The sequence below is a fragment of the Erythranthe guttata genome, chromosome 6 (genome assembly GCF_056151865.1).
Source record: "Erythranthe guttata isolate IM_541 chromosome 6, IM_541, whole genome shotgun sequence".
In the NCBI taxonomy this organism is placed as follows: domain Eukaryota; kingdom Viridiplantae; phylum Streptophyta; class Magnoliopsida; order Lamiales; family Phrymaceae; genus Erythranthe; species Erythranthe guttata.
The window spans coordinates 8,864,600-8,875,591 of NC_142538.1; the positions used below are offsets into that span (position 1 = coordinate 8,864,600).

Below are 10,992 nucleotides of genomic sequence, written 5' to 3' on the forward strand. Positions count from 1 at the left end.
ATACTAATACTAATACTAATACTAATACTAATACTAATACTAATACTAATACTAATACTAATACTAATCCTAATGCTAATGCTAATACTAATACTAATACTAATACTAATTCAAAACCTAATACTAATCTTAATCTCAATCCTAATCTTAATCCTTATCATAATCATAATCCTAATCTTAGTCCAAATCATAATACTATCACTAATACTAAACCTAATTCTAATCATAATTCCAATCCTAATAATGATATTGATTAGTAATATTAATCCTAATACTAAAACCAATGCTAATCATAATTCTAGCTGTAATCCTAATCATAGTCCTAATCCTAATACTACTACTACTAATACTAATACTAATAGAATTTTTAATCTCAACACTAATAATAATGTTAATTGTAAAATTAATTCTAATACTAATCTTAATATTAACCATAATACTAATGCTAATACTAATGGTAGTGCTATGCTAATGCTAATTCTATTATTAATGTTAATCCTAATGCTAATGCTAATACTTATGCTAATGATCATGGTGATACTAATCCGAATATGGTAATGCTAATGTTAATGTTAATCCTAATCCTAATGCAAATGCTAATTCCATTCATAATCTTAATGTTAATCATAATTTCAATACTAATATTAATTATAATCTTAATTATAATACTAATCATAATCATAATCATTCACTTAATCCTAATTATTAACCTAATCCTAAATCTATTCAAAATCATAATCCTGATCCTCAGCCTAATATTAATCCTAATAATAATTCTAACCCCAATAGTAATGATAATCTTAATTCTAATACTATTCCTAATTCTAATTCCAACGGTAAACATAATCCTTATTCTTATCCGAAAACTAATAGTAATACTAATACTAATCAGAATACTAATAGTGATATTAATCATAAACTAATACTAATACTAATGTTAACTAATGCTAATACAACGCATAATTTCGACTCTAATCCTAATACTAATTCTAATGCTAATGTTAATGATAATGATAATGCTAATGCTAATGCTAATGTTATCAATGTTGATGCTAATGCTATGTTAATGCTGATGCTAATACTAATGCTAATGATAATACTAATACTAATCATAATCTGGTAATGCTAATCTTAATCATAATGTTAATGCTAAACCTAATCCTAAAACCCTAATGCTAATTCTAATCCTAAGCATCATCGTTGGTCTACTCCTAATTCTAATGATAATGATAATCCTAATCCTAACCCTAATCTTAATCATAATCCTAATCATAAACATAATCCTAATATTGTTCTAACAATAGTCTTAATCCCAATCGTCATCGTAATCCTAATGCAATGTATAATACCGATCATAATCATAATCCTAACCTTAATACTAATCCAAATGATAATTGTAATCCGAATTCTTAACACGATACTAATATTAATACTATTACTAATACTAATACTAATACTATTACTATTACTATTACTATTACTAATACTACTAATACTAAAACTAACACTAACACTAACACTAACACTAACACTAACACTAACACTAATACTAATACTAAAACTAAAACTAATATTAAAACTAAAACTAATACTAATACTAATACTATTCATAATCTTAATCCTACTCCTACTACTAATACCAATACCAATACCAATGCCAATGCCAATGCCAATTAGGGATGGCAATGGGGCGGGTATGGGGCGGGTTTTGCAATCCCCATCCCCGCCCCGCTATGAAAATCCCCATCCCCATCCCCGTAAAAAATCCCCACGGGTATTAAAAGAATCCCCATACCCGCCCCTTAAAATCCCTACGGGTAAAAATCCCCGTCTTTTTTATTTTTCTTTTTTTTTAATAAATAAATATGCAATTTAATTATTTATTTCAACAAATAAATCAATATTTAATTATAATACTAATATTTAATTATATAATGGAAACCTAAAAATCCCCATTGAAACTAATATTTAATATATTCCTACTATTTAATTATTTATATTTAATGTAATAATTAAAAAATATATATTATATATATAAATAATGCGAGGCGGGTACGGGAACGGGTACGGGGCGGGTCTACGGGGCGGGTATAGGCAAACCCATCCCCGTACCCGTACCCGGTCAAAAAAAAAAATTCAATCCCCATACCCGCCCCATTTTTTTTCGGGGCGGGGCGGGCCGGGGATCCGTCGGGGCGGGTCAAATTGCCATCCCTAATGCCAATACCACTACCAATACTAATTCAAATACTAATACTAATACTAATACTAATACTAATACTAATACTAACACTAACACTAAAACTAAAACTAATACTAATACAAATACTAACACTAACACTTACACTAACACTAACACTAACCCTAACACTAACACTAACACTAACACTAACACTAACACTAACACTAACACTAACACTAACACTAACACTAACACTAACACTAACACTACTTTCAATAATAAAATTAAAATTAATACTAATACTAATACTAATACTAATATTTATACTAATACTAATATTAATCTTAATAATAATATTAATTCAAATCCTAATTCTAATTCTAATCTCAATCATAATCCCAATCCTAATCTTAATCCTAATCTTAAACATAATCTTAATCATAATCATAATCCTAATCATAATCATAATCATAAAACTGACATTAATACTAACCCTAATACTAATCATAATTCCAATCCGAATAATAATAATAATAATGCAAATGCTAATCATAATTTCAATCCCAATAATAATACTAATGTTAATGCTAATCATAATTCCAGTTCTAATCTTAATCAGTCATAATCCTAATACTACTACTTATACTAATACAAACTATAATCTCAACACTAATGATAATGGCAATCATAATCCTAATTCTAATACTAATTTTATACTAATCCCTATATTAATGCTAATGCTAATATGCTAATGCTAATGCTAATCCTAATGCTAATGCTAATGCTATGCTAATGACAATCCTAATCTTAATCCTAATCTTAATCATAATCATAATCTTAATCATAATCATAAAACTGACACTAATACTAACCCTAATACTAATCATAATTCCAATAATAATTCCAATAATAATAATAATAATAATAATAATAATAATAATAATGCTAATCATAATTTCAATCCCAATAATAATAATAATGTTAATGCTAATCATAATTCCAATTCTAATTCTAATCATAGTCATAATCCTAATACTACTACTTATACTAATACAAACTATAATCTCAACGCTAATGATAATGGCAATCGTAATCCTAATTCTAATACTAATCTTTATACTAATCCCTATATTAATGCTAATGCTAATGCTAATCCTAATGCTAATGCTCATGCTAATGCCAATCCTAATCTTAATCCTAATCTTAATCATAATCATAATCATAATCCTAATCATAAAACCGACACTAATACTAACCCTAATACTAATCATGATTCCAATCCTAATAATAATAATAATGCAAATGCTAATCGTAATTTCAATCCCGATAATAATACTAATGTTAATGCTAATCATAATTCCAATTCTAATCCTAATCATAGTCATAATCCTAATACTACTACTTATACTAATACAAACTATAATCTCTACGCTAATGATAATGGCAATCGTAATCCTAATTCTAATACTAATCTTTATACTAATCCCTATATTAATGCTAATGATAATATGCTAATGCTAATGCTAATCCTAATGCTAATGCTAATGCTAATGCCAATCCTAATCTTAATCATAATCACACTACTAGAAAATCACGATTTAGCTACGGATAATAGCATCGAACTATACATTCGTCGCTAAAATAGAGAGTTAGTGACGGAATTAGCGACATCGTACAAAATCGTTGCACTAGTTATAACACTTCACTTATAGAGACGGATGTTAGTTACGGATGATAAATTTGTTTCTAAATAAATATTTAGCGACGAAAATTAGTGATGGCCACAAATGTGTTTCTAAATATAAATACTTAGCAATAGATTTAGTGAAGGACGACATGTCCGTGACTAAATAAAATATTTAGTGATGAAAGTAGCTATGACCAAATTTGATTGAAAAAGTAAATATTTAAACATTTATTTTTCTTTACTACTATAAATTATTTTTAGTACACTAATAGAAAATATTCCTTGAGCAGGGTACACTATTATATTTATATATATTTAAAATTAAATTTACAACAAAGTAATAAATAAAATATTAAGCTAAAATTAATTTGAAGAACAATAACCCAAAATATCAAAAGTCTCACCCTCCGCTTCCATTTTATTATTTTTATAATCAGACTTTTCCTTCAAAAGCCGGTGGAGCCCTAATGCATACCCCATCCCACCATTCGAAAACCCAAGTCCAACGATAAAGGAAATCCTTCAATGGGTTTCACTCGATTTTTCTCAGGTTGGTCTATTTATTATTTTCTCCATTTTTATTGATTTCTATACAATGTATTTTGGAGAGGTAAGAAACCCAATTACTGTTTATGTATATATTATTGCTGCTTTTTAGGTATTGCTAGAATTACCCATTCAGATTTTTCAGTCAGGGAAGGAACGATTTATGCTGCTGCAATTCCTAATCTCAAGTTCTTCTCAATCTTATCCAGGTACAAGTTCTTTCTTCGGTTCGTTATTTAAGTTATCTATGAAAACCCTAGCATTTGCTTCTTTGCTAATTTGAGTCGTAGTTTAGATATTGAAATTACAATATATATTTGAAATCTATCCCAACTCCTGTTTGCAGGGATCTAGTTAATTTTAAGATTCTTTATTGGGCTTATGAGGTATGTTTCAGAATGTATTCTTTGAAATGTATTGTCCAATATTAATTTTTTTTTTTGTATTTGTGTGTTGGTGAATTTGATGATAGATTTGTTTTGTCTTTGTGTTTTGTTGCTAGAACAATTTGTATTCATAAATTTTATCAATACCTAGCCATCTTTATATATGCTTCCTTCCAATCTGAGTAGAAAAAGAAAAAAAATTCCAGTATCGATTCCTCTACTTACTGTAAAGCGAATTGGGTGTTGCAGCTATTTTCATTAGTTAACTTTGTGTTTGTGGATAACTTGTAGTTATTATGTAACAATGATAGATACATTCAGACTTTGTCAGATTTATGGTAATATAACAATAGAACTGGACATATACTCCACTAACAAGGATTGCATCAAGATGCTTATTGGGAACAAAGTTGATGTTGTTAGTCATTTTTTCCCTTGATTTCTCATCATTTTTTTTATCATTTATGTTTTTTTTATGCTTGCAAAAATAATTTCAAACAATCTGTATTTACTAATATTTTTTTGGTTACTTATTTAACAGAAATACTGCCAATTTAGTTAATTAAACAAGTTGTCGGTAAAGATTATGTGGGGCAATATTTTGAAGAGCTTGCACAGCACTGAACAAGGACGAGTACATTACTATGGTACTTTACTTCTAACTTGTCTTTCTGACCGTATGCCTACTTATTCCTTGCACTATGGAACAGCGAAACGGATCTAATTTTATACATGTACAATGGTAAGTCCACTTATCATTTTCCCTTTTCTTTTGAAGAGAATGGTGTAAACAGAGTAAATTTGCTTCTATTTATTAAACATTTGGATATATAAGCTAGATATTAGCCATTGAGTAGCATGATCTTTTAATATTAATGGGACTGATTTCTGATTAGTGGCTTATATTTCTTCTAGGAATCTCCTCAAACATCAAGGATTTAAAGTCTTGTAGAAATGCTGCTGACTCTATGCTACTAGAATGCTACTGGAAGGAGACTGAGGTTTGGTTCGATTTACTTATCATTTCTCAGTTGTCTTATCTTGTCTCTTTCACCACTGCTTCTCTTGGTAATTATTTTCAGCCGCAATTGCTAAGTTGTAAGTTAAATGTTTTACCTTGCTATTTATCTTCATCCAAGTTCTCTTCTTTAGATTTAAGTTAATATTTAGCTAATCATATTTTTCTTATTTTATTTTAGAAGAAAACCATAATTCAAGATGCTATCTAAGTGAGGCGCATAAAAGTCGAGCACAATTATCTGCTGGAGAGAAGGTCGGCAACTCGGCAATGCACTTACAGAATATAATTGAAGTTTTTTATTCTATGTTGCAAGCTGTCAGAAGATTATTAGTAATTAGTAGGCCATTTGTAGTGCACATTTATAAAATTGTCTGCTGACTTATTATGTATGATAATTTTATTGGTAAATATTATATAAATATTTGCATTGAGCTATTTATTTTTTTTAAAAATTAATTATTTTTTTGCAACGGATGTAGCAACGACTCTGTCTCTATCAAATATAGTGACAGGTTTAGTGACGGATTATGTATTGCTAAAATATCGACGATTGTAGTGACGGATTAGTTTGTTCCTAAAACTAGCGACGGATTTGGCAACGTTGTTGTTTTGTTACTAAAACTAGCGATGGATTTGTACCTTACGTAGCTAAATTTTAGCGACGCGGCTTTTAGCGACAAATATGGATACGAGCATTATCTGTCGCTGAAGCTATATTAGCGACGGAAGTTAGACATTTAGCAACAGATTTGGCTGTAGCTAAATCATGATTTTCTAGTAGTGTCATAATCTTAATCATAATCATAAAACTGACACTAATTCTAACCCTAATACTAATCATAATTCCAATCCTAATAATAATAATAATAATGCAAATGCTAATCATAATTTCAATCCCAATAATAATATTAATGTTAATGCTAATCATAATTCCAATTCTAATCATAATCATAGTCATTATCCTAATACTACTACGTATACTAATACAAACTATAATCTCAACGCTAATGATAATGGCAATTGTAATCCTAATTCTAATACTAACCTTTATACTAATCCCTATATTAATGCTAATGCTAATGCTAAGACTAATGCTAATACTAATGCTAATGCTAATGCTAATGCTAATGCTAATGCCAATCCTAATCTTAATCCTAATCATAAAACTGACACTAATACTAACCCTAATACTAATCATAATTCCAATAATAATAATAATAATAATAATAATAATAATAATAATAATAATAATAATAATAATAATAATAATAATAATAATAATAATAATAATAATAATAATAATAATAATAATAATAATAATAATAATAATAATAATAATAATAATAATAATAATAATAATAATAATAATAATAATAATAATAATAATAATAATAATAATAATAATAATAATAATAAATAATAATAATAATAATAATAATAATAATAATAATAATAATAATAATAATAATAATAATAATAATAATAATAATAATAATAATAATAATAATAATAATAATAATAATAATAATAATAATAATAATAATAATAATAATAATAATAATAATAATAATAATAATAATAATAATAATAATAATAATAATAATAATAATAATAATAATAATAATAATAATAATAATAATAATAATAATAATAATAATAATAATAATAATAATAATAATAATAATAATAATAATAATAATAATAATAATAATAATAATAATAATAATAATAATAATAATAATAATAATAATAATAATAATAATAATAATAATAATAATAATAATAATAATAATAATGCAAATGCTAATCAAAATTTCAATCCCAGTAATAATACTAATGTTAATGCTAATCATAATTCCAATTCTAATTCTAATCATAGTCATAATCCTAATACTACTACTTATACTAATACAAACTATAATCTCAACGCTAATGATAATGGCAATCGTAATCCAATTCTAATACTAATCTTTATACTAATCCCTATATTAATGCTAATGCTAATATGCTAATGCTAATGCTAATGTCAATCCTAATCTTAATCATAATCATAATCTTAATCCTAATCATAAAACTGACTCTAATACTAACCCTAATACTAATCATAATTCCAATCCTAATAAATATAATAATAATAATGCAAATGTTAATCATAATTTCAATCTCAATAATAATACTAATGTTAATGCTAATCATAATTCCAATTCTAATCCTAATCGTATTCATAATCCTAATATTGCTACTTATACTAATACAAACTATAATCTCAACGCTAATGATAATGGCAATCGTAATCCTAATTCTAATACTAATCTTTATACTAATCCCTATATTAATGCTACTGCTAATATGCTAATGCTAATGCTAATCCTAATGCTAATGCTCGTGCTAATGCTAATTCCAATCCTAATCTTAATCCTAATCTTAATCATAATCATAATCATAATCATAATCATAAAACTGACACTAATACTAACCCTAATATTAATCATAATTCCAATCCTAATAATAAAAATAATGCGAATGCTAATCATAATTTCAATCCCGATAATAATACTAATGTTAATGCTAATCATAATTCCAATTCTAATCCTAATCATAGTCATAATCCTAATACTACTACTTATACTAATACAAACTATAATCTCAACGCTAATGATAATGGCAATCGTAATCCTAATTCTAATACTAATCCTTATACTAATCCCTATATTAATGCTAATGCTAATATGCTAATGCAAATGCTAATGCTAATGTTAATGCTAATGCCAATCCTAATCTTAATCCTAATCTTAATCATAATCATAATCTTAATTCTAATCATAAAACTGACACTAATACTAACCCTAATACTAATCATAATTCCAATCCTAATAATAATAATAATAATAATAATAATAATAATAATAATAATAATGCAAATGCTAATCATAATTTCAATCCCAATAATAATACTAATGTTAATGCTAATCATAATTCCAATTCTAATCCTAATCATAATTATAATCCTAATACTACTACTTATACTAATACAAACTATAATCTCAACGCTAATGATAATGGCAATTGTAATCCTAATTCTAATACTAATCTTTATACTAATCCCTATATTAATGCTAATGCTAATATGCTAATATTAATGCAAATGCTAATCCTAATGCTAATGCTAATGATAATGCCAATCCTAATCTTAATCCTAATCATAAAACTGACACTAATACTAACCCTAATACTAATCATAATTCCAATCCTAATAATAATAATAATAATAATGCAAATGCTAATCCTAATTTCAATCCCAATAATAATACTAATGTTAATGCTAATCATAATTCTAATTCTAATTCTAATCATAGTCATAATCCTAATACTACTACTTATACTAATACAAACTATAATCTCAGCGCTAATGATAATGGCAATCGTAATCCTAATTCTAATACTAATCTTTATACTAATCCCTATATTAATGCTAATGCTAATATGCTAATGCTAATGCTAAAGTTCATGCTAATGCTAATCTTTATACTATCCTAATCTTAATCCTAATCTTAATCATAATCATAATCTTAATCCTAATCATAAAACTGACACTGATACTAAACATAATACTAATCATAATTTCAATCCTAATAATAATAATAATAATGCAAATGCTAATCATAATTTCAATCCTGATAATAATGCTAATGTTAATGCTAATCATAATTCCAATTCTAATCCTAATCATAGTCATAATCCTAATACTACTACTTATACTAATACAAACTATAATCTCAACGCTTATGATGATGGCAATCGTATTCCTAATTCTAATACTAATCTTTATACTAATTCCTATATTAATGGTAATGCTAATCCTAATGCTAATGCTAATTCTAACACTAATGTTAATCCTACTCCTAAACCTAATTATAACCCTAATTAATCCTAATCCTAATCCAAATACTAATTCTAGTATTAATTCTAATGGTAATCTTATCCATAATATTAATCATAATCGTATTGGTAATCCTAATTATATAATACTAATACTCATCCTAATATTAATACTAACGCCAATTCTAGTTCTAATACTAATCATAATCATAATTTTTATCGTAGTACTAATATGTAATTAATATTAATACCACTGATAATGCTAATGTTAACCTTAATGCTAATGGTAATGATAATATTAATACTAATCCCAATATGGTAATGCTAATGTTAATCTTAATCACAATTCTAACCCTAATGCTAATCTTATTCCTAATCTTTAATGTAAATCTTAATTATAATTCTAATACTAATCCTAACACTAATCATAATGATAATTATAATTTTAATACTAATACTAATATTAACACTAATACTAAAATCAATACTAATCCTTATTATAGTTCGCATTATTAGTAATTATCAAAGTAATGAAAAAAATGGTTCGATGGACACGGAAATTTGTGGCTATTTAGTGTTTTTAATATTGTATAATTTGTAGTTGATATATGCATTGCAAAAATAAGCTTTCGGCCCTACCACAATTATCTCAGTGAGACAGTGACTTTCAACATTATATAATTCTTTAAGCAAAATAAGTAAAATGATTACCAAACAATTTGATGATAGTAAAAAAGGCAGCAAAATATATCGAGTATAATTTACATAATTTTAGTTTATCATAATATACGTAAAATAAATCATAATTGTACAGGAATATATGATCCATTTCAAGCTTCCTTATTGTTCATTGCTACTGTTATACCAACTTCAGCTGGCCTTACAACTCAGTAATGAAGCATGTATTCAGCCTGAGGAATGGAAAGTTAAGAAAAATACATAAATAAAAAATTAATATTATTACAATTATTGTTTAATAGGTTAAGTAAAAGGAATCCTAATTCCCGATAATTAAAAAAAAAAAAAAAAAAACGTGAGTCTCGCCACTATAAAAGAAGCAAGATACATAAGTGTAGCGAAATCAGACATTTCAATCCAAATTGAAGCTTTTCAAATTGCTATAGGTCATGACTATAATTAAACTTAAGAACTGTAAATTAGGTGTGAAAAATTGGGATAAGGCGTTGGATGGCTTTTATATTTGCGTGAGATAAAGTAAAAACTAATTTAGGAAAATATATTAATCTCATTGAATATATATATGGTCAACATTTTAATTTGAAATTCGGTA

At 26.0% G+C, this 10,992-nt stretch overlaps 1 long non-coding RNA gene across 2 annotated transcripts; it reads left to right on the forward strand.

Annotated features, from left to right (window-relative positions):
- Positions 1-4,420: 4,420 nt before the first annotated feature.
- Positions 4,421-6,257, forward strand: LOC105977504 (uncharacterized). Of its 2 annotated transcripts, XR_016031810.1 has the most exons (5): positions 4,421-4,624; positions 4,762-4,801; positions 5,343-5,543; positions 5,717-5,899; positions 6,004-6,257. It is a non-coding gene; the product is annotated as an uncharacterized LOC105977504 (long non-coding RNA). The 2 variants fall into 2 exon arrangements; XR_001174566.2 differs by having other exon boundaries at positions 5,343-5,899.
- The last annotated feature ends 4,735 nt before the right edge of the window (positions 6,258-10,992 follow it).